Raw genomic sequence first — 26696 nt, forward strand, 5'->3', positions numbered from 1 at the left:
GTCCTAACATATATATCAATCACATTCTATCTACATAACAGTGTTTACATCCCCTTAAATCTCATCCTACATGTTAGTGTATTCAGTTTTAAATTTCTCATAAATAAAAGATCTATATCAGAAAAAAATGGATATTTAACCAACCTTTCATGGTAAATAGTTGTCAGTAAAATTTTAGCCCTTAGAATGGGCAACACCAGTATCTGACTAATGTGTATTAAACAAAGAAACAAAACTATATGCTATTGGTTTCCTTCTACTTTAAATTTAAAATATGTTTAAAGCAATCAATCTGATCCAAAAACACGCAAATGAACAAATAAACCTGCATGCATGTATTATATAGTTACTTACATGCCATATACAGCTATATATAATCCTTTAATGTATAACAACCATTCTGGTAGCAATGAAGTAACTAGATTGATCACAGAATTACTCAAAGACTTGAGACTCATGTCACTCAGTACCTGCTAATTATAGATTGTATGAAGTTCTATGTAAAGCCAAGCTTATAATTAATAATAGCAAAAATAAGATGGAACTACCAGGAAGCTTGAGGCATCACATATATTCAACCATTTCCCACCTTTATCATTACTGAATGATTTTACCTATCACTGAACTTCAGTTACAGGTACAAAAAACGCCAAATGATCAAGATAGCGGAAAAGCGAATACATTATTGGTTAAATTGTTATCAAGATCAATTAACCTCCCTAAATTGTTTCCAATAATCAGCAGTGGCCATTTTGTAAGAGAATGTGATTTATCAGTGCTAATACAATAATCACATCTGAGCATTCTTTATGATCATCACTCTACATTACCCCATTAAGATAAGTCATCCTATCAATAGCCATATCACTATTAATAAAGCAGTTAATCAGGATTTCATGCCTCAACAATGGACTAAAGCTTTTAGGGTTTCATCTAGACATTTACTACTGTATAATTTTTGTTACATCTTGTCCTATAAAGATAGTCAGGTGACCTTTGGTTATAACCATCATCTTTGGTTAAGTGCTATGGTAATGTGCAGCAACCAGACTATACTGTTGAAGATACCAATATTACTTATAGCAATTCCCAGTGGTCTCTATTGATAGCAATAAGACACCTCGATAAAGTTACATCAGTTAAATATAACCACGATGACATTGGTTTTTCTAATGATGAATTTGGAAAAATATAAATACTGAACACAATAACATTAACTGAGAAATGTTTCACAGGCCAATTTTTTTTTTTTAAATCATAATAATGTATCACCTAAAGATTCAATTTCATCCACTATTGAATCTGATCATTAATTCCAGAGATTTATTGATACAATACATATTTTCTTCACCATTTTATGTTGGTTTTTTCCCCGTTTTGGCTGATCTTGACACTTATTTTCTTAGACTGTTAGACTATCGGTGTCTAAGCACTGGGAGATGATTTATGTGATTTGAGTTATTAAAACTTTTACTATTTCTTGGCCTTGGAGGTAATGAGACAGACAGAACATTCACACAAATGACATTCAGCAACACCCAAGGGGTCAACAAGCAATCACAAAGCTACATGACAGTTGTAATGTAAATTAAGGAAATAAAACATACTAACTATATGCAATACCATCAAGTAGTAATCATTTTCTGAAATGATTACTTCATTATCTCATATCACCCTCAACATTGATGATTTCCAATTTGGTAAAACCATTCCATTGACAATGTTGATGTATAGATAAGGAATAGATGTTTTCATTAATTTTGTTGAGCAGAATACCAATCATTCATTACATCTTACAATCTGTCAACACAAATGAACTTCCTTGGACCTCTTTACACAAATAGCTGGACTTTTCCCATCATTACTTTTCTATTTGTGCTTAAAAATAGGCAACTTCTCAAAATAACTTAAAAGAAAGGCAAAATGAAACTAGGTAACGCTAAACTATGAGCAAAGCTAACTAAGTGATACTCCCCTCTCCCCTCCTCAGACACCATAACATCTAATCCCAAAAGTTATAAAAAGTCAGATGGAAGAACAATTACAGGCTCCAAGGAGACTTTTGTCACCTTGTTGTAAAGATCACAACATCAGTAGAAGATTTTTTCCTATCTATTATGGTTTTCAAAATATAGGCTAAAAACTGCAAAAATCATAATTTTTGGCCTTTCAAGAACAATAACTGTAACAAGGAATCACCCTACATGTAGTAAGTCTTTCTCATTTTTTCAATACCTCATAGTTTTAGAGAGATGTACCTAAAAATCAGTCGTTTTAGCAAATTGTTTTAAACTGAACAAATTTCCAACAACAATTTTTATGCAGGTTACCCTAAGGAACACTCATGTTTACTTTCATTGAAATCTGTCCACCAATTACATGTATGGAGAAGATGAAAAGGGAGGTGCAAAATGGCATCATGTGATTAAGAATTAGTGAACTAGAACTGGGAACAGACAGATAGATGATAAATGGAAGGACAAAATGATCACTATACAACTCTACTTAGTTGGGTATAATAACAGTTGTTTGATGCCTTTAACCACTTTATATTTCAGGAGTACCAAATTGCATGCAACTAAAACTGCATACACTGAGCCTTGTATAGACAAAACATTCTGTTAGATTTACACCAGGAAGCATAACCAAACTAAGCCTCCCATTCAGTCAAATATGAGCCCCTGTAATGTATAGTTGCCCCGTACAGGCCCGGGTGTTGAAAGAATAGGCCTGTAGCAGCACTAAGCTTGTTGTAAAAGGTGTCTAAATAGTGCTCAGAAACCTAGCCGGGGGCTAGGCGCTCTGCCCATAGAGCAACTGGGATGTGTGCCCCAGGTGGTGGAATGGGGTACTCCTGGCATGTTACATGCTGGGGTTGTCAGGCTATAATACGGAAAACCTGATCGCAAACCATAGTGGTGCACCGTGTTGGGAAAGATGCCACGTTCTTTGCATGTTAAAGAACCCTGCTGACATTCGATAGGAGTAGGAACCTTTGCACTCCGCCACAGGAGGCTATATTGCCCGACCTTACCCATCCCTCCCTTTTTCTAGTGGCAATCATAATTTTTTGACCCTATTATCCTTGTGTCCCATTAAACCCCAACAATCAATCAATCTGTAGTGTATAGTTAACTTAATAACTAGTCAGTACACCATCCAAGTATTCTTCATGTAAAATACCATTACAAATAAAAAATCTATCAGTTTATTTGCACTCATAATAAAAAAAAAAAAAAAAACAACTCAAGTATCAGTAAACTTTTGCTCTCATCGCTTGTTTAATTATACGAATCCATACATCTAACATGAAGTTGTATGTTTCAACTAATAACAAATAAAAAGTTATCTATCTCAACCAGATTGATAGAAGACTTATAAACCCTCAGTTTAATACAATGATTGTGATCTATCTCACTTTCATACAACTGCCAAGGGCTCTACAAATTAGCACGAAACTTTGTGCTGACATATCAAATATTTAACAATTTCATTTCTTTGCATATAAACAAGTGATCAGATATTACATAATGGAAGATAACAATGGTTTATACATCACAGAACTGACTAAACAGAATACTTTATTACATATTTACAAAATGGATATAGGAGAGTCACGGTATTAAAGAGCTTGAATCAATGAATTATGACTTAAATCTCTTTAGAAAAATGAACAAGGTACATGTAGGCTGTACCATTAATGTAAGTAGTGGAAGATTCAGCACTAGTCAAATGAGAACTGCAGCAAGTTTCATAAACACATGATCTTAAATTTCCCATTTCAATCAATCGAATTGATGAAGATTTGAGTTAAAAAGGATTCGAGGAAAACTTCAACTTGAGAATCTAGACCCTGACCTAACAATTCATTATCATAAAGAAAAAATAATAAATTTAACTGAATGATTAAAAAGTGAAATATTCATGCATGTCATGTACAATGTACAGAAAAAAGTAGAAATAGACAGCCTTGTTGTAATTGTTTAAAAAGTGAAATATTCATGCATGTCATGTACAATGTACAGAAAAAAGTAGAAATAGACAGCCTTGTGGTAATCGTCAAAGAGATAACCCTTCCAAACAATGGAAAAAAAAAAACAGCCAAAGACAGTGGGTGAACATTTAATAGATGTTGGTAATTTTTTCCTTGCCAGGAATCGTATGGTAGTCATTAGATTCTCTTATGTTAATTGTTGCTTGGAAACATACAATAATCATATCATGCTTGATTTATATGACAATCATATCACCTGTGTCAGTTTTGGCTGTGTTTACCGGAAACATGCAACTCAAGATTAACAAAGGTTAGAGGTTCCTGATTAAGGGAAGGACTGTTAACTATGTGGTAAGGTTGAACTGGTTTGATGGGTTGTTATAGTTAGTTGTAAATCTTAGAGTTCAAAGGACTGACTTAACCAGACATATGTACATTTAAACAATCTATAATTATTTGGTAACTTTTTGCTAACCTGTTCAATAACTCATCTCAACATACTGTAAACCATATAATTTTCGCAGCCTTCTATGTTTAGCAATTTTCATGGAAAGACCAGTAATATGAAAAATTAAACTGTCGAGATTAATTTCTTTGAAGAAAATTATAATACGAGTTAAGGAACAACCCCTAATTCGAAACTGTAAGAAGGTAGGATGATCATGGAAACCACATAAAAATTCTAGCTCGAAATAATTTTGAACTGTTTTAATTTTTCAAATTCTCAATAGAAATTTCAATATTGATCCTAATTTTAATAAATGAAATGTAACATTATTTCAGAACTTTTTCTATACAAAACAATAATCAATACAAATAGAAAGTAACTGAGCACTTGACTTGATAATAAACATTTTAAACATTAAGTAGCAGTCTTTGTAAGAATCATGCAAAATCTGAAAAATGTGATACACCCCAAAAAAGGCTACATATTTTTATTTTGGTAATTAAGTTGTTTTATGAGTCTATACTATGAAATATGTCATTATTCATTCAAATCTGTCTGCTCTTAGGAGTTAATCAACATTGAAAATCCAATAGATTCTATTGTATTTGAGTGTTATCTCCCTTACTTTCAAATTCTACAGTGCATTCTATACAATTTTTATCTCCTATGAGCACGGATATGAAAAACCAAATGTTAATTTCTTTTTACTAAAACATTTTAAAAAAAATATCAAAAATAAAAATATGTAGGCTTTCCAACCATGTATCACATTTTGCATGACTCTCAGCTAGAGTGCTACTCAACTACATAATTCTCTACATAAAAGTATGCTTACTCATGCATATACAATGTATACAACTCACATAACAAAAACTGATTCATTGTACAAATTAATAAATCTTACTAGAGTCATTTTTTTATATACTGAGAACTCAGATATGAGAATTATTTTTAAGTCCAAATTTGAAAGACAAATAGATAGATTTATTTACAATAATAATGCCCCTACAAGCCTACCGAAAGCCAATGCCATACATAATGGTAAAGTTTCAATAGTAATATATTGAAAACAATTTGATCCTGTTACTATTAAAGAACTATTGATAGTGGGGTACTAATTTTTGCTTTTTTCGGGATTAAGTCATACATGTATATGAACCCCATATTAAAGTTTCCAACGTTAGATAAAATTTCATTTAAAAACTGTGATGACCTTACAAAACACATTACCACTGGTAATTCATTTTTCAATAAAATGCTTCATGGAGCTCAGCTAAATACGCCCCCAAAGGTCAAACCCTGAACTTGGGGTTACTGAAGGTTCAAACAACTCTGTATTTGATTGTGATTTAATATTTAACACAAAATACATAAAAATCAAAAAGAGGCTCACATGAATGATAACATTACAATTCAACAAGGTTTCTGCAATATTGCTTAAAGGAGTCTGGAAGTTAGTGTGCAATTATGGGAAATCCCCCCATTTTTATTAATTAAGTCCAAAAACTTGAAAAGGGAAAATCAGTAATTTATAATAACTGAAGAGGGAGCTTGAATCAGTAGTAATAAACTATTTTCCAAAGTTTCGTGAAAATGGCCGCAACCACTAATGGGTTATAGTCCGAAAACTGTGACACCCCCCGCTCACATCAATAGAATGGAATAAAAACAATTCACCAAAGTTTCACAAAAATTAGAGGTAGCAATTTAGAATTATTTTGCAAAGTGTGAGCCACAGACAGACAGACACCAGTATACCATGATATGTAATAAACAGAAGGCCATACAAAAACTATGAAAATTATTTCCCTATGTGTTAAAAATTTTTTTATAGTAAAATAATGAAAATCAAGAGTTCGACTGTAACTTAATTAGCAATATTACAATTCATTCTATTTACCACCATTAGTTCATTAATTTGAAAGTTTCAGCATTAACAGAAAAACTATACCTATGTCTCATGTGAACTTAATTATGTAAACATCCTCCACATTTCATTGGTCTAATTACTTAATTAAAGTTAGATTAAAAAAACTCTTCTTCAGAGATTTACTTTTAAGGAATTAATATGGTACATACCTTCAGCAATTAAATAACTTCTAAAACCATTCACCTGCAGATAGTATGAAAAAATAATAATTCCTTCCAACTGATCAGTAAGATTTCAAAGCTAAATCAAACTCCTTTAGATAAGTCATGTTACTGTATCAATATTAGTAAACAAAGCAGAAATCTACTGTGTAAACGGTAGAAGAATTCTAAATCCCTTTGACTCCAGCACACAATTGATGCAATTATTTCAATAAAGTTCATTACCCATTCTCCAGACTGTTTCCCTCATAATTCTAATGTGATATTCAACTAAACAAATATCCATTCACGCTCCTACTGAAACATACTATAATTATCTCCTTTTTTTTCCCATTACAGCCACAACAGCTTTTGTTATGGAACAGAAATATTTTTCGTAAAATGAAATTGTTATCCTATACATGGGCTATTAGAAGTTATTATTAACTTCAACAGATCAACTTGCATCCGACCCGGACTCATTACAGATGAAGTCACCAACTCAGTCGACTTTTGACTGTCAGCAAAGTTGTACACAAAACAGAAGGAAATTTGTGAGTGGGCTGATTACATGATTACTATACAATATAATAAGAAAGGTGTCACTTCAAATTAGGTATGTTTGAATCAAAGTATCGTGAGAAAGGTCAGGAAATGAGGACATAATTTCACACATGTGATATTTGAATAGCTCAGTAACATGACTGTGACATGGGGACCAAAATTATAATAATTAAATCATGTGGCCACTCAAAATACTGAATAATAAATACTGTACAGATCTAGTTGTCATTTCAAGGATCAATGACAATGTACTTTCATCAGAAACTATACTTTCACTGTAACCTCAAAGTAATAGAATGTAAAATGCTACCTTACAGCTTAGCTTCAATGACCATGCAGTAAATGTAAAATACTACCCTAGAGCTTCACTTCAATGACCATGCTGTCAGGGCTGTGCTGTTTCAATTATGACTATCAGGATTCATTTTAACCCAGCATTTTCAAAACAGAAACCGTAATACATCTAACCAAACCGTTCACTTTTCCATCAATATACTAGCTGTCCTACCTTTAAGTCAAAATCCAATGGTAATATTCATATCATTGACAAGCCATTAATAACTAGGTCAAATTATGAATAACTAATGAAATAAAGCTGTAAATTTTTCTCCCGAAACTGAATACATCCTGGTTTCCTGACTAAACACAACAGATTCTGATGAAAACTACTGGTAGTGATAACCTTTAATGGTTTAGAAACCAGAACTATACTGGTACATGTAGTCATGTACATGTACCACCTAAATGGTGAATGACAAGTTATAACATTACAGAAATATTTATGTTCTTTCTTTATACAGTTAACACCTTTTAGATGTCATCAATAAAAACTCTCATTTATGAAAAACAACTGTTGACAACTTAAATTTTAAGCATGGAGTGCTTGCATCCAATTAGTGCTTCAACTATTTGTAATCAAAGGGTACTTGTATTTCAAGCACTGGTTTCCGTATGGTACATGTAGTATGATGATAAGAACATTCAAACGGAATTAGTAATACATGTAATTATCAAAAGGGAATAACTCTTACAATATTATCAAATGAAATGCTACAAATAACATTCTGATCATGAGTGATGATCGATGTTTATTGAACTGTGTTCTTTAATTCATACTTTATTTGATACATGTATGTTCTAATGAATCGTATTTGTTTCCATCAATGGTTGACTGATATTCCTAGTATAAGTCACAAGATCAAAGTACTGGTCATGTTATACAAAAATTCTAATGAAATAAATATTTGTTCAAAACATTTTTGCAGACACATTTCTACATGTAATTGCAAATCTGATATATATAGCTTTAAAACCAGTTGTAACTTGCAATTCCCAAGATGATTGTAGCCTTAGAACCAACCCTATTGTGCAGAATTGCATCTCCTATTTTTATACTATGTGTAAATCTGCAGTGACTGTGGCCTTAGAAATAAACCCCATCAAGCAGACTAAAAAGCTTATCAATTGCTGAGATCATTACTTAAAACAGTATTTGTTAAGTTCATATCCTATGGTTTTCAAGCTGTAGAAATCTAGATTCAAATATAAATGAAAAAATGTATAGGAACTATATATAACTTATCATCAGTAAATCAGTAAATATAAATGCCCAAATACTGATTACATCATAAAATTATTAAAATACATGTAGACATAATGTAATAATTAACTGGATCTGATAGATTCAGAGGCTGATGAGTATACAAAATAAAAGTACTGGTGTATACCTCAAATCATATACATCCATAAATGACCTTCTTTAATTCATCATGACCTTTGACTAATCAGTCCAACTGAGAATTTGTCAGGATCATGTAGGAATATCAATTAAAGCCTAAAAATCAATCCAGGTACATGTATTGGTACATGTACCCATTTAGAAAATAAATCAAATGAATTAGAAATACTGTGAGCAAGCTCACAAAGAGTTTGTCCCTGCTTCAAATAAACTCAAATGTAAAACCTTTAAGTTGGATTTATCTCCCTTTGGAGTCATCCAACAAAAATTATATTCCTTCATGCAGATCTACATATGATACCCAACCTTCTTATAAAATAAACATCTAAATTACTTGAGATGTTTAGCAGATGATTCCTACAAAAATGTATATACCCCGAAACTTTGTTTGCAAGGGGTATAAAAATTGAAAACTTTCCAATTCATTGAGATTTTCTGTTAAACAGTTTGAACTTGTGAGAAAAGTTACAATGTGAAAGCCTCACATCTTCCTGACAATACTATACAGCCATAGCTATATAAGACCAAATTACACTGTCTTGAATTAAAAAGTCAAATTGATATAGTTACGGCAAGAGGTATAGGAACGCAAAGGAAACCAAAAATCTAATCATTTTACCTGCACCTAAATACCACTGTTTACATAAACAAGGAACAAAATATGGTGTTAAGACCCATGTGAAATGTTGATTCACAACCACAATCAATTTAATAATAGCAACTACATGTACATGTATATATATATATATATATATATAAACACACACACACACACAACAGTATATCCATTTAAATTTCTTACATAAATGCATTAAACATACCAGCATGTATGTGTACATACATAATAATAGTTGTATGTACATGTATTATGAACAAATTTCCATAAAATTTGGTGACTAATATTTTCAAATTTTAAGACCTACACCATTTATGTGCTATTATCTAAAGTAACCATTAAAATTTAGAAGCACACTTAAATCACATTACATCTGCTCTGGGCAAATTAAATGGCTAGACAATTTAAATTTATACTCAAATTCTAGAATAATTCAACTTAAAATTCAGACTTTTTTAGCTTCTAGACAAAGTGAAGCAATGATCTTTTGTATAAAAGATGCACTTAGACCATAACATATAGTACTATAAAACATATGAAATGTGATTACTCTGGACAGATGTAAACTGTTAATTCTATCAGGATGATCAGCAGCTTCATTAATATTGCCATCTTAAAAGCCAACCTAAATAGCAAAATTTCCAATCAACTAGGAACTGCAATCGAAAAATGAGGTGTATTTAACTTAGATGTCATATAAACTATTAAATTTTCATTAAAGTTAAATGCATAAGAATTAAAAAGGAGTTTGCATACAATTCTGAACAAATTAAGATCGTCCACTTTTTGGTAAACAGGAAGTGAATGTTCAGTGATTCCGAACTTCCATAATTTTATTATAAAAGTAGACTGACAATTTCTAACTACAGGTATGTAAAATAGGGTACTAAACATTAATTAATGTATAACTTATGAAAAAGGCTATTCCTGGATTAGCTGCTTGTCCAATTTTACAGCATTGCTCTAACCTGGCCATTTTTTCCCAGTTATATTCAAAACTGGAAAAAAGCTAAAAATTTGTTTTTAGTACCAGTGGATATGATACATGTACATGTTTATACGTGATATTTGGGACAACATTGTGTTATTACATAATCTTGTCAGCACACTGATTCCCAAACATTAATAACATCAATACCTTCACATTCCTCTGTCAATTACACCTGTCAGAATATTGGGGTCAGGTATTTTGTGTACCTGTATACTAACCTAATTTATAGAGTTAAATCCTGTCATTTAAGTACATTGCAATATTGTTTGACCTTATTGTCTTTCAGATATGTTAATTTTGTATACTCAAACTATACAGAGAAAAAAACAAAACTGATCTATTTTAGTAAAAAAAAACTGACAAATAATTTATGATTTTTAATATGGTTGTTATGTCAAATTATCCTTTGTTAAGTAGAAAGGAAGACCTTGTATAAGAATTGATACTTTTATTATAATATTAGTAATCCACTTTAATCCACTATGTATCTCAAGGAGACCCTTTTTAATTGTGAGATATTTCAGTTAAACAAGAAAATCAAAGCTCAGAAATTAAATATTAAATCATGTCACCTATGCTTGGAAAGATTGATAAATTGCCAAATTTTTCTCTACAGATATCCACAATTGTACAATCAGCCCCAGCATAACTTCATAAGTCTAGTATTGTTTCTACTGGTGAGTATGTTTATCTGCAATCTCAAAAAAAAAATTATTTTTAACTACCATGACTACCCTTACAGATCTAGCACAGTCAGTGTTAGAAGCTACATTTAGTATATGAATGTCAGTTGCCTAACCAAGCCTTCTGGGTTCCTAACTTTAGGACGAGCTTGGTCAGAGTATGTCCTACCTGTGGCTTGACTGCCCAAGGGGCACCTTGTTCGAAAATTGACAGGGTGTTCTGGAAGTTCAAAATCCTGACATCATTCAAGACCATTTTTTATGGATCTACATACCCAATGATACACAAAATTGGTAAAAATACAGACCCCTTACCTAAGACATATTCTACTGATGCATAGATTAATATGTGGATATCAAATCTTGTGATAAAACTTATTCACATAAAAAAAAATATTGTATACTACACATTATGCACATAACATACTTCTTTAAAAATTTTTACAAAATAACTTACTATTTATAAAATCATACCCCATTTCAGGCTATTCAGCTAAAAATGCAACCCCTTTTGTCTGAACATACCCCTGTACCATACATGTACATGTATACATAGTGAGTGCCATACACACCCTGGGCTTGGCTACTGCATTGACACTCTGGCCTAGAGTGATTCCACTCTCAGAGGGTTTGTATAATTTTTTACATCCCCCCTATACATTGTAAGTGTCAGTAGATAAGGAGTATCTTGTGCGACATATAAACACATTGCAATTGAATGCAACATACAAATTAAAACAACATAAACAATTTGTCAACCTTTTAAAAAAAGACAAAAACTGCAAAAATGTATACAATGCTCTTCACTTTGTACTTATTCACATTTTAATAATATGCCTTGATTCCTAAAAAAATGACATCTGGTTATACATATACATGTGATAATCATTACTAAAATTGTCATTTTGCTTTATTTTTTTAATCCCAATTTCTACTTGCATGACTAAATCTTAGCTTCATCTTAGACTTGAAAGATCGTGCAATTTCCAAATAAAAAATCTTACTTGAAATAGTTCTTTTTTCCCCCCCCCTGACACTTTTCACATGCATGCACTTAACTCCATCTTCAATGTTATCTGGCTGATTTATAAAAAGGATTCCATTAAAAAAAATCTGCATTTGAAGACTTTATTGCAATCATGATACGATTTAAATAAAATGCATACCAAATGAAATTTTAATTAAACAAAATATTTATCAATCATTCTTGAAGCTTTTTTGGTTATGCCAACAATTCTAAACATCAGTAATTGATGAAGCTCTCAAGATTAGTTTTTTTTATCTTTCTAAGAAATGGTATCCCAGTTTTCTGAGAGATATGGTAAAATTAAAAGCAATTCAACATTGCATAATATCAGTTGTGGCTCAATACATTTTATTAGTTTTATCACCTATAAAACATTGGATAATACTTTATGTAATATTTTCTGATATATTCATTACAAAAAAAACATGTTCTAATTTCAATGTATCAGGAAATTATGCATTTCAGAATGTTTGCTACATGTACAAAATATATGTAAAATTCTATTTTATGCAAAGGGAGATCATTCTAACAATCTGCAGATAAATTTTGAAGCATTTTATTTGTCTTCATTTTTTCATACTTATATTGTCCATTTTCTATTACATGTATTTACCTTTTGAATGTGGATTTCCTTGTGGTAAATTCATTTCTATGTAGAGAAACAATTACCACTACTTTATACCCATTTCACTTTCCACAATAACAACTTTTACATGCAAATATATACACACATATACACATATTTACTGCATATATGTATGTACATTTATATCTTTTGTGCATGTATTAGTACATTGATACATGCTCATAATACATTTATCATACGCATGTATGGATGCTATAAAAAGAACATAATGTGAAGTTAAATCAAGGCTATACAGCATTTTCATCATCACCAAGTTAGAAGAATTAAGATTTATATCTACATGTATGATTATTGGTACACAACTGATATTTCACAGGCTTTTGTTTGACAATACAGGTAAAGCATTCAGCATAGTATATGAAAAGGGCAAGATCAAAGTCACTGCATGTACTAAATGTACCGTATAAAATTTTTTTCCTCAATACCATTTTGTATATATATATATATATATATATATATATATATATATATATATATATATATATATATATATATATTTTTTTTTTTTTTTTTTGGGGGGGGGGGGGGGAACAGAAAAAGAACTGGAAGAAGAGAACATATGATGGTCCAGCATCATGCCATGTATGATAAATTTCAGATTCAGGATTTCATACTTTCATATTTTGTTACACTGAGAACTTAAGACACTGTAAAAAGTTGAAAATGCATTCAGTGTTTTAAGAACCTCTGGAAAATATTTGGGTATGGTTCCTTCTATGTCCTGTTATTCCACCGGGTCTAAGTGAGCATTAGCTCAATATACATTTGCTAAAAAAAGAAAATAAAATTAAGTGAAATCATGGCTATACAGCATTTTCACCATCAACTCAGGAAATTATGTTCAATATAGAAACCAAATATCAATAAAATCAAAGCAAGTATAACAAGAGGCTCCCAGGAGCCTGAATCGCTCACCTTCTTGAATTTTGCCTTTCAAAGGCAATTAATTAAACAAGAAGTTGTCCAACAATTTTGACTAAAGAAGTCTTTGGTAGGACTATCAAAAGATCTTTTCAACAATTGAAAGTTTCTTTAAATCTATCATAGTTTTCAAGATATTGACTGAAAACTATTTAAAAAAAATATCATTTTTCCCCTTTCAAGGGCAATAACTCTTACAAGGAGTCTGAAGACTTTTGTAGTCCTAATAATATGGATCATTTCAGCTATTGAAAGAATTTGGATAAACCTTACGGTTTAGGAGATATATGTGAAAAACTACTATCTGACCCTTATGTTCTATTTTTAGTAACGGCGGTCATGTTTTTTGACGAATCAAAAATCCCCATATCAGTTCTATGCAAGATACCCCAAGGAACATTCATATTAAGTTTGGTTTCAATTGGACAAGTAGTGTCAGAGGAGAAGATTTTGGAAAGAAATAACATTAAAAATAGCAAAAATCATTGAAAAAGGGCGATAACTCCAACATGGCTTAACGAATTAAAACCAAAATTTGACCAGAGATAGATCTCATCATGCTAAACACTTTCACCTCGTCAGAATTCAGCTAAACCTAACGGTTTAGGAGATATATGCGAAAAACTAGTCTGACCCCTATGTTCTATTTTCAGTAACGGTGGCCATTTTTTTGGACGAATCAAAAATCCCCACATCAGTTCTATGCAGGATACCCCAAGGAACATTCATATCAAGTTTGGTTCTAATTAGTCAAGTAGTTTCAGAGGAGAAGTTTGTTGTATAATTGTTAACGACGATGACAGATGCCAAGTGATGGCAATAGCTAAAAATTAGTTGGGAAAATGGCAACCATTTTGAAAATTGCCGCCCAGAACAAACTTTCATCATCATCATCCAACAAAGAATACCATGTTTCCTCATAAACCAAAAAGCAGTAGAATCTGAGCAACTGGTGAAAATGGTTGCAAAATGGCAGCTATTTTTAAAATAGCAGCCTTGAAAAAATTTCAATACTGCCAGTCAACACAGAATATCATGTTTATCTTAAGAGTAGCTTTCATCTTCTGTATTCTTCTATAGTTGAGGAAAAAAGAGCAAAAAAAAACTTTGACCCAATGTTCTATTTTTAATAACAATGGCCATGTTTTTTGACTGATGAAAAATTTTAAACAATCAATTTGTGCAGAATACCCTAAGGAACAATTATGCTAACTTCCATTAAATTTTGTCACATGGTTCAAGAAAAAATGATTTCCAAAGTTGTACACATGAAAAATGACAAAAAAACTGTTTCAGGAGCCACAACTCAACCATTGGACAATAAATCATTTTGAAAATGTCAGCATAAGTCTGATGATGAGTACTATTACCTTACTTCAAAATTTTGCTAAATTCAATGGTTTTTTTTATGTTATTTGCAAAAAAACATATTTTGACCCCTTATATTCTATTTTTAGTAACAACAACCATGTTTTACAATGTTTCAAAAATTTTAAATGATCAGTTTGTGCAGAATACCCTCAAGAACAATTTCACTAAGTTTTATTTGATTCTGAATAATAGTTTCAGAGAAGATTTTTAAAATAATAACACCAAAAATAGTCAAAAATGTTGAAAAGGGCAATTTCAACTCCAACATTTGTTGAGATTTTCATGAAAATCAGCACACCAGTAGCTTTCATCATGCTGAACACTTTAACCCCCATGTAATGGTTTTAAAGATATGTGCGAAAAACTGCTGTCTGACCGTTACCTTCTATTTTTAGTAACAGCAGCCATGTTTTTAGACAGATCAAAATCAAAGCTTAAATTTTGTGCAGGATACCCTAAGGAACAATCATGCTAAGATTCAACCAAATCCATTCTGTAGTTTCAGTGGAGATGATGTTCGCAAAAATTGTTAACAATCATTGAATGACGACGGACGCCAAGTGACCTAAGAAGGAATAGCACACTGGATATGACCTCTTCGCAATATCATATTTGGCATGTCCTCTTTACAATATTTATCATTTAGCCTTGATATCTTATATTTTCTACCAGAAAGTCCAAAGTAAATCCACCATTTTTGTTTCAAAGCAATACATTGCTGACAAATATGTACTGATCATTTGCAATGAATTAGAAAGTAAACAAACAATTAATAGAAAGAATTAATTGTGAAAAGGTTTTTCGAGTCTCAGACTAAAGGCTTGGAGGTTAAATGGGTATTGAATATAGTCTAATTACTAATCAGACCAACAATTGCCTTGGCCACGGAATCGGTCCATCTGGCAATGCAAGCAAAGGGATGCAAAATTGACATTGGATCGATTTGAACTATTTGACATCCACGAAAAAAAGAAAACAAGTTTTGTGATGTTGTTGCTACAATAGTTATTGAAAACATATGTAGGAGATTAAACTTTTTGTGGACATATTTTAAGTCAATTTTTGGGGGGAACAGGGGTTAGCTTATGTTAAGTTGGGTATACATGTAAATTTTTGTATATTTTTTTTGCCTTCACTGTCACATGCATGTATTTATACTGGATAAGGAAGTTTACAGTGGTAGCTATCAAAACATGATGACATTAATATTTAACAAATTTAGATCCACTACATGTAACATGATTTTAAAAGTCATATTTCATTAAATGCAGTCAATTTAAGCAGTGGTTGATGAAAAAATTCAAAAAAGGAAGATGGCCTGACTGCCCCAATCAGAACACCTCAGCCTTTCTACTTACACAAAAGAAAAACCTGGCAGGCACTAGGCAGATGGATCTGTCCGGAATTTGACAGATCCAATTCTAAAATTTTTTACCAATTACTTTTTTTCTTAGCTCTTCACTTCGTGCCAAAATTCCTGAAAGAGTTGTTGTTCTTTATTTCTAGTGCTATCCAACTTAAATTTTTAGTGCCACCTGACGGAAAGTACTACTTTGATTTGCGTATGACTACAATTCCGGCAAATTTTTCAAGAAGAAATTCTCCTTTCTGCATCCAAGGTTATTTTTTAGTGAAGTGGAAATGGCAAACTAGGTCCGATTGCTGATTGGCATATAGAGAAGACCGGTTCTAAGAGACTAGAAGCCATTCACTACTAACCTTCTGAGTCTATTCCTACAACTTATTCACATACATTTTTAGTTCATGTAGCTATGGAAACATTTCTAAAAGACTCAGTAATAAAGGAATGATGAGAATGGAATGGCAAGCACAATGTGTAATTGTTCCTTTTCACACTGTGATGTACCTTATACATTCAAATGAGTTTCAGAGTGATAACAAGTGTCTTCAATCTTAGTCTTTCTAGCAGGGACAGGAAATCTATAGGTGCACTTTGGTAATGACAACAGTGGCTGACTTATGTAAAAGACAGTGTACCACCAAAATTTGTATGTACTAAATACGATTACAGATGTAAACCTGAGCATCATGAATTTGACATAACAAAATACCATGAAGTGTTGTTTTATTGTTTCCTACCTGTAGTCTTCACATCTAGTTTTTTTCACTTATCTTGAACTATAGATACAGGTGAACAGTAGTTTCTGACTCAGGTGTGTGTGGGCGAATTGGACTGTTTGTCCACGCCTATGTGATTATAAGCAAAGATAAATAAACTACAGGTAGTTTTGTCCGTAACACCTACCAAAACAGTAATTAATTCATAATCTTCATTAATTTTTCAGTTCTAAATTCTTTTCCGGTATAACAATGTCGATACGGCAGGTGTCGCGGCAGTCCAGGTTCCGTTTTGGCAAGTATGGACATATCACGTGACAAAGGTGTCATTTCAGGTGAAAAAACTTACCTGTCCACTGAAATGACTTTCCTCCACGAAAGGCGGACTGCATTATACGAGTTAACTAAACGATTTTTTGCCATATTTGTCATCATTAATTAATATCTGGGCTCAAAGCAGCACTACTGACTAGTACTTACAGCTAGGGGTTCCCGGAACCAGGGCGTGTTGAACGAAATTAAATAAATATTCCAACGAAAAAGGTAGTTCGATCCAAACAATAGGACCTTCCCTTGGATCCGTAACTGGCATTGATTTGTACTTTGTATGAGATACGGAATTAATAGACATTTTGAAAATGATTGGTGCCAAAATATTTCTGGACCTTCATAATTCGGTTTCAGGACCTCCAATTAATAATGGAAGTCCTGATATAAATCATGCACTTCTGAAACACCTATCCTGTGACCAAGTCTCGATGTTTCAACCACCCAAACACAGTTCTAGGGTTTTACTAACTTCACTTTTAAAGGCAGACTAACATTATGGGATTTCCCCCTCACATTTAATGTTTGTGAACCCGTATTATATCCTGATTCAATAAATAAAAATTCCAACCCAACGCATCAAATAAAGGATTTTTTTAGATGAAAGGGGGATAAGTCAGACTATTGATAACATCTTCAGGGGCGTAATTAGGCCTGTTTTATTTGTACGCAAAATTACGGCGAGGGGTCTTGGGGTGGGGTCGCTCAGGGCCCCCAGTGAGTCATTGCATAAAACCTTCATTTCGTCTTTAAAATGTGTGTTTTTATTTTTGTTACTTTTTCCGAAAGTACGCAATTGCGTATTTGCGTACAGCAGCTACGCCCCTGATCTTCGCTTTATCTTAGTACTATAGATTTAAATAAACTTTTATTGTATTTGCATTATAAGTGGTTGCTTCAAGATTGAAGTCATCACTACCAAAGTTTTATGGTCGTCATCATGAACTCGTGGATCGTTATGGTGTATCCATCAGCACCATGAAAACTGTTTTATTCAACGGGTCATAGTTTTCCTTTCCTCGTTTGTCTACCCCGGACTTGACTTTTTATGAGCAACTCGGCGGGTGTTTCTAGAAAAGCAGAGGACGCTTACCCTACCGGTACACCTGGTCCATGCTCCCAGTTTTTAGTGGAGTCCGAGTTGCTCATTTACTTTTGTTACTTTGTATGTATGATTTTAGTTACTTTATGTTCTTTGTTGTGTATGTCTGTTTTCCATGTCTGGTCTTTGTCCCTGGATTACATTCTTTTGATTACCGCTATAACATTGGTTCCCTTGATTACTCTTTAAACCCTATATCTTTTACCGTCTGTATCATATACCTACTCGGAGTGCATTTGAAGTATAGTTAGAATTAAAATGTGTCATATGATACAATGAACATCACATGCGGTATCAACCGTCGACCTACATTACCCCGCGTGTCGGTGGCCCTTGGGTTGGGTGTGTTCCCATTTCGCCATAACTGTGAATTACAAATTTTTGCTCAACATTTAGATTAGCAAAGTTGGAGCACTGATCCGTCGTGGTATTTTGTAAGAAAAATTTCCGCACCTCAATTTGCTTACAGAGCATTTGAAAATAAATTGACTCGCCCGAACCATGCAGACTTGGTACGAAGTGTGAAGTGTGGCTGAGGAATACCCTGGTATCTGCCTTTTTCGAGATGGTGAGAAGACATTCTGAACTTGCCGATACCTCTCCTGAGCTCAAATTTACTGATGATGTTTAGATACTTTTCATACCCAAACTTAGATTTGAGTTTCGAATAGGTTCTTAGTTTACCATCAGAATTCCTTGTTGCATCATTTTTCCAATTTTTGATGTATGCATTTCTCAACAGCCTTTCCATTACATTTTTGCTTAGTTTTTTGGTGGGCATATATTCTTTTCGTAGATCTGGGAAATTCTGAAGAACTATTTAAATAGATCCATACCATAATGATTTTTGCTTACTATATAAGGTTTTAGAGTGGCGTATTATCTTTAAACAATCCTGATGTCGGGGATTTGATACATCGATCGCATCTACCCCAAAGAACTTGAGATAAAGGATACTACAGACACTGTGAGGTCAGCCTCATATCTTGACCTACACTTAGAAATCGCTGCTAAAGGAAAACTATTGACCAAACTATACGACAAACGTGATGACTTTTCATTCAGAATTGTCAACTTTCTTTTCATCTGTTTGTGATTTTCCTCTGATTACCGACTAAGTGCTTACAAAATTTAGTATGTAGTTTTTCACAAGCCAAATTTAGATATATCTTATCTAATGTTCGGACACCTTTTTGTTTTGAATTCAGGTAGTAAGCAATTAAAAGATCACAAGGTCTAACAGCCATAGAGCAGTATTGGTTCAATAGTGTGATTGAAAACATTCATACATTTTTAAAGATAAGAAATCCTTCTACAGTTTAAGAAATACTTTTAGAGCCTTCTTATACAATTCATTTTGAGCCAAGGAAATGTACCAATCTGGACTCAAAACCCGGGCTTTGGAGGACGTGTATTGAACCAAACTCCAAGGCAGCTCCAGTTCCGTACCGTTGACGTTTCTCCACTATTCTTGAATGGCAAAAGTAGTGCAGGCATGGAAGAGACCAATGCTCCGGAGTTTGGTATTGAACGTCAATATGGAACTATTTTTTTTTCTTTCTTCAGTTTACTTCGGTTTAACGGAAACATGACTACTATGTTTTGCTAAGAGTAATCAAGGGAACCAAGGTTACAGCGGTAATCAAAGAATGTAATCCAGGGACAAAGACCAGACTTGGAAAACAGACATACACAACAAAGAACATAAAGTAACTAAAATCAAACATACAAAGTAACAAAAGCAAATGAGCAACTCGGACTCCACTAAAAACTGGGAGCATGGACCACGTGCACCGGTAAGGTAAGCGTTCTCTGTTTGTCTAGAAACACCCGCCGGGTTGCTCATAAAAAGTCAAGTCCGGGGTAGACAAACGAGGAAAGGAAAACTATGACCCGTTGAATAAATAAGTTTTCATGGTGCAGATGGATACACCATAACGATCCAAGAGTTCATGATGAGTTTATCGAATGTACGAACAAGAATACTACGCCACACTAAACCGGATCGGCTTACTATACAAACAAAATAAAGTTTTAAGAATAGGGACCAGATTGTGCTTCTTTCACATATAACACTATTTCGAATCACACTAGATATTGAATAGATTTTATGATACTCATAATTTTTTGATTCGAAGCAGCATCAATATCTTTATTGATCTTTATCTTATTACGCAAGAACGTTTATTTGAAATCGCTTTTGATTCGTATTGAATGCGCATTATATATATGTGCAGGGGACATAAAATAAAAGTAAACTCTCTATATTCAGTAATTTTTCTTCATTCAGATAGTGCAATGCAACCCTGAACACAACAAACTAAAAATTAAAATTACAAATAAATTGCGATGTTGAAATAAACCAGACGCTGCTGTTACGTAGGCTTAAAAGATGGTATATTTTTTGTCCACGGATGTTCAGACAAATATACGTGGCCTTTAGACGATGTGCATATAAATAAAACGATATGTTAGCTCTTCCCTAGGTAACTCCAGAAAGACGCAATGTCTGCGACGACCATTAGATTCAGGCCTAGCAAGAGAAATGCGATTCCAACATAACCAATATTCCATGAGGAAGGGCGATTATCTTCCATACAGTTCCTCTTATATATTGACGATGATAAATCTGACGTGTTTACCTGAAGTTCCTTTCGAATCTTGTCAGTTACAGGTTGTAGTAAAACTTTCAGTTCGTAAAAATGTTACGTTCTGGTAGATCAAACGAGCACAAGGACATAGACACAAACTTCTGTCTATGAAAAGAAAATATGCACATACATTCTTATGAGTTTCAAATGGATATTCCGTATTCTAGTGTAGTTTTCATCTCTGCATTTGCATACATACATGACTTAAAATTTTGGTTTTCGTAGTGAACTTTCAATTTCAGCTTAATTTTCACTGTTCTGAAGTATATTTTTCATAAATTGCTATTGTTGTAGATTAATTTTAGTCATCGTACGCGTTTCTTAGTAAAATTGTTTTTGTCAATTTGGCCTAAAACATGTATACCGGTACTGTGGTTTCATTTATTTTCACGTGTATCAAATTTCGAGGGTAGAGGGGAAAAGACTTTAATTCGTGGTCCATGAGTCAATATTTTTTTAAAAGACGATAATTTGTCTATTTGCTAAAATAGCAACGGATACATGTAAAAACTGTAGTTCAACGGTGCCACAAGTGTCACAACGAAAATATGATGTCTAGTGGAAACGATGAATATTGATGCATTTTAATATAAATTAATGGCGGATCCAGAATTACCGATGAAGGCGCTCACTGGCTTAATAGGGCACCCGCTTCTGTTATTTCAAATGATTTTCAATGATAATCTTTGTCATCAATAAAATTTTTCGAGCATAAAGGGTGATCCCCTATTCAAATTGTTGCTATTTATGTTTGATCGGCAATCAAAAGTACGACAGTACAGTAGCGTGGAACCTGTTTCCTAGGGCACAAAAACAATTTCAGACAATAGTCATCTTCACACACACGCTCTTTAAAAGAATATATAGAACCAATTTATGCTGCACCAATACCTTGGTTGAGTGTAAACAATACAGAGGAAGATCCTTCGGCATTTTCTACAATACATTCATAAACTTCTTCTCCTACCATAACTATACCCGACACTGAAAAGGGCGAGGTAACATGTCCAAGGTTAACTGCTTTGTGTCCACCCTCTTGATGAATCCATGTGAAACTCGAAATAAAGGGATAAGCCGTGGCATCGCATGTCAACTCTACCGTCTTGCTTCCAATAACACCAATTAAGGTCGATGAAGACTCGATGTTAGGTGAAGACTTGAAAACTATTAGAAAAGATGAATTTATATTAACCTATATTTTTTTATTTGTTTGATTGAAGGAAATGATGAATTTTCCTCGTAAGGACAGTCACTTTCTGTTACTTCCGGTACATGACTTTTTTTTCGTTAGTATATTGGGGAACCTTAGTATATTTGGGTACCTTAAGGGAAATTTAGAAAGTACATGTAATAACCGTGGAGCTCACACCGCTAGTTCAGCAGTGACGTTGATATCTTGACCCCTTCCTAAACCATACTTATTACCAACAAAGTATCAGTACATGATCTCTTTACTTAGGTCGAGATCATTGATCAGAGGTGATGTATTCTGAATATTACCACCAGAGAAGGAACTTGTATCTATGAATTCGTCAATAATAATTGTGTCGACGGTGGACTTTTTCTGCCATACAACGCGTGTTATATTCCAGAGAGATGTCTAATGGCATTTTATGAAAATATTGGAACCATACGACCGTGACACATTCACTACATTTTAATCAGATTGTTAATCAGATTGTTAATTCGTTCGAAAAACTGGTCCTAGTCCGAGGAAAAATTCCGTGTTCGTTTTGTGTGTTACATACACTCATCCACTTCCTAAACTGAAACAAAACATTTCGAAACTAGCTTTGTAATTATTTTACATTCATTTGAAAAGGCCTTGATTGAGGTATTTTAAAAGTAGTCTTCATAGTTGTCCGTTGAGTATCTTGTACACAAGTTAACTTTGTATGGTTGAATACTTCATGAAACTGTAACCACTCCTTCTGAATTGACTGAAAGTTCAACTGTCAGTTGTGTTACAGTGGCAGTGTCTACGGCCAAGTTTTCGGTTACCTTATCCAACGGTGTCCAGAGGGCGTTATTATAAAATGAAGAAGACAATGCCTTGAGTGCAAGCTTCAGCCAAGGCATAAAGTAATAGGTTCCCTGTAAAGTTTTCTGCAAACTAGACTTGATGCCATTTATAATTTCAAGTTTTTTTCATCAGTGATTAGTGGGAGACAGCAAGGGACCTTCCAAGTATTTAAGAAATTATCGGAAGAACAGTTTTGAGTTTGGCATAGATTGCAGAGTTTAATTAAAATCCTTTCTATCAGAAATAGTTTTTTTAAAATGTCAGAGTAATTCTGAATAAATAACATAGAAGTCTTTTAACCATTTCAGTGCCACAGAAAATTTTTGAAATTTTATGCTCCGTGCCAAAGCTTGTTTTTTACACTGCTGTCTGGAGTGTTTTGATGTTATTAATGACGTAACGTCATAATATGACCTAAGACGTGCTTTTCATGACGATTGTGCGTGAAAATGCCACAATTTTGACAACTTGTGAAGCGCCCTACCTCAGTAGTGAATAAATCGGTTCTACTTTTGTGCTTTTATGAAGTAGGAAAGAGACTTTCCAAATTTCTTCTTACATCATTACATCAATTTTGACCAAGTACTTAAAATTGTTATTAGTAATAAAATTTAAAATAAAAATGCCACACTTTATAACATTAGTTGATAATTTTAATGACATTATCAAAATATTAAATGACAGTTTCACAAAATTCAAGTACAAAATGACAAAGTGCTGCCGTAATTCATAAAAACATTATTTGGGTAATTTTACACATAATAAAGCGCAAAGGGTGTAATTTCTAAAAGAAAATATAGAATGTTCAAAAATAGAAAACATAGGCACTTTTAGCTTCTAAATCTTCTTTAAAATTTTTTTTGTAGTTCTCGTGAAGTTATAACTTCAGAAATAGTAAAAGTTGGTAAAAATCTAATTATGAATAAAAATGATCAAGTGCTGATATATATAATAGGCTTCTTTATATTCATAGAGATTGAAACTTTGCATGCATGCATGATACTTTTGCACGGCCCTCGTTAACTATGATGTCATATATTTTACGTCATTTATGAAGAAGCCGCCAAAAATGTCTTTGGAATCAGAGACAGATAGTTCATGGGAATATGATAGTTCTGACCATGGAAGTTACTTGGAAACCGACATTGATTGCAGTGACGATGACGATCAACCGGCAGACATCCCTGTTATCAACAGAATGTCTTGGTTAAGAGTAATGCCATCAGAAGAAGATGATGATGAACCTGAACAGTTCACAGAAGAAGTAAGACCAAAGAGTATGCCAGAGGCAAACAGCAAGCCAATTATCTATTTCTTTTTGATGATGACTATGGACTTCCTTAGAATAATTGTTGCAGAAACGAACAGGTACACGTTAAATTGAAATGTTAGTTCGGTTTTTCCCCGTATTTTACTCATTAATGTTATAAACTTAAAACTGCATCATGATACACCATGCATGTGGTAAACAAATGATCAAAATAGTCCACAATGACGTCTATTAAGACGCTACAACCATAGGTGACTATTCACGATCTGTATCTTGATAAACTGTTTGGACGCAGTATTGTATTTTGAAATGAAAATGCCGGCATGTAAACGTAGAGCCTTAAATGAAACCATATATTTTAGATACCCCTTTCCCGATTTTTTTGCAACATTTTCTGATTGCTTTGGATGTGTATTTCAACTTATTTGTAAATATTTTGGCCCTGCAATATATTTTTGGCGAATGTAGCTGACGAGGTCTTTAGGGTCGAAACGTGTCCTATGTGTAGAGATTTTGTTACCTCGAAATTTTTTATGACTCGATATTACATAAGAATGAATAAATCGTAAATAAACGTGCATGTAACATAATACAGCCTACTTATATATTGAAAATAAATGAATATTGAGTAAATGTGTTTAACTTCTCAAAACAACACCAATTGCATTTATTATCAAGATTTAGGGCTTTTATTTAATGTTCTCAGTAGATTTTTTATCTCGAATAACGGACGGTACAGCCATGGCCTACACGTACAAAGAGGTAAAACTGTTCATCTATAAAGATCAAAAATTGTATTTTAGGTATGCTACAGAGTACATCAACAGCAGAGACAGGATAAAAAGATTTTCTAGACTGACTGCATTATTGATGGAAAGTTGGAGAAATAACCTTGACAGTGAAGGCGTTTTTAGCAGTAGTTTTCAATATGAGTTTGATTAGAAAAGCGTCAGTAAATGAATATTGGAATATAGTTCATAAGAGTCAAGAAAAGAAATGGTTGAGAAATGTTTTAAGTTGGAATCCATTTCAATTGATATTGAAATTTTTTCATCTCGTTGATAATAACACTTTACCCTAAAGGAATGACAACAATTATGATACTCAAGCCATGGAACATTTAAACCCAGAACAGAATATCAGTATAGATGAAAGTTTAATCGGAACCTGAGGTAGAACACCAATGTAGCAATATATACCTTCCAAAGCTCAAAATTTGGAGTGAAAGTTTGGATGATGGTCAAAGCTGCTTCCGGGTACATCATGCATATGAATGTGTATCGTGAAAAAATGGTTTGATCCCACACCAGCAGGTGTTAGTCAGGGATCACAAGTGGTAAAATCTTTATTAGAAGCTGTCAGCATGCTTGGGAAATGGTATCACGTAGTCTGCAATAGTTTTTTTACTTCGATTGATCTTGCGAAGCAGCTTTACAGATGATGTACATACTTGACGGGAACAATAAGAAAAAATCGCCCAAATTCCAAAAACTATTAAGGCCTCCCAAATTGGAGAACAAGAATATGTATACATGCATCAGGATGATCTTCTATTGTGTGGTTTTAGGGGAAAGACGACGAAGAAAGCCGGTTAGAATTCTGTCTACTAAAATTAAAGCCATTCAGGACGCTAACAATAAATCCGTCGTTTTAGACTTTATATCAAGAACATGGGGGAGTCTATTTAGTGAACATGATACTTACCCATTATTATAATGGCAGGAAATCAATGAAAGTCTGGAAAAAGATTGCGTTTAATATCCTACACAGAATGGTCCTGAATTCATATATTCTATATTCTAATCATTCAGGTGATTGTCCACTGAAATCACATTTACAGTTTATACAAAGTTTAAGAGAAGATTTATCCAAAGAACACATACTTAACAGAGAAGTAGTAAGGGAACCATGAGGTTGAGATTATGTTAGAATCCGATTAATCAAAATGCTAGCCGGAAAGTAGAAGGAGTGTGATGTCTGTTCAGATAGATACGGGATCAGGGGACGGCACAGAGTGCGAACAATGTTTAAGCACTGTAAGAAAGGTGTTCATAAGAATTATGTCATCAATCATATGTGTGTACCGGAAAGTTAGATAAAACTTTATAGATTAAATATAATTCAATAAATTGTACATGTTTTATAGAGTCAGTAAAACCATCTCGTCCCCAAACG

The 26696-nt window shown here is 33.2% G+C and overlaps 2 protein-coding genes and 1 pseudogene across 16 annotated transcripts in view; 1 reads left to right on the plus strand and 2 right to left on the minus strand.

Moving 5' to 3' along the window:
• LOC148616166 (protein phosphatase 1 regulatory subunit 16A-like) overlaps positions 1 to 17468 on the minus strand; it is a 53005-nt gene extending 35537 nt beyond the window's left edge. For 4 of the 12 annotated variants that reach the window (XM_088582916.1, XM_088582914.1, XM_088582915.1 and 1 more), the window contains exon 1: positions 17336 to 17468. The gene's annotated coding sequence lies outside the window, so the exon portion shown is untranslated. Of the gene's footprint in view, positions 1 to 354; positions 474 to 6521; positions 6556 to 6758; positions 6890 to 7584; positions 7818 to 17169; positions 17307 to 17335 lie in introns of those variants that run through there. The other 8 variants (XM_088582917.1, XM_088582907.1, XM_088582909.1 and 5 more) reach the window with 7 other exon arrangements.
• LOC148616167 (uncharacterized) overlaps positions 6891 to 26696 on the plus strand; it is a 30891-nt gene continuing 11085 nt past the window's right edge. The window contains exons 1-2 of one of the 4 annotated variants that reach the window (XM_088582921.1): positions 6891 to 7066; positions 11038 to 11098. The gene's annotated coding sequence lies outside the window, so the exon portion shown is untranslated. Of the gene's footprint in view, positions 7067 to 11037; positions 11099 to 22952; positions 23063 to 25471; positions 26558 to 26696 lie in introns of those variants that run through there. The other 3 variants (XM_088582919.1, XM_088582920.1, XM_088582922.1) reach the window with 3 other exon arrangements.
• Positions 20837 to 23307, minus strand: LOC148616168 (uncharacterized; annotated as a pseudogene).

The sequence above is a fragment of the Perna viridis genome, chromosome 5 (assembly GCF_037379345.1).
Source record: "Perna viridis isolate PV_CMFRI_1.1 ecotype Kerala chromosome 5, ASM3737934v1, whole genome shotgun sequence".
Lineage (NCBI taxonomy): Eukaryota > Metazoa > Mollusca > Bivalvia > Mytilida > Mytilidae > Perna > Perna viridis.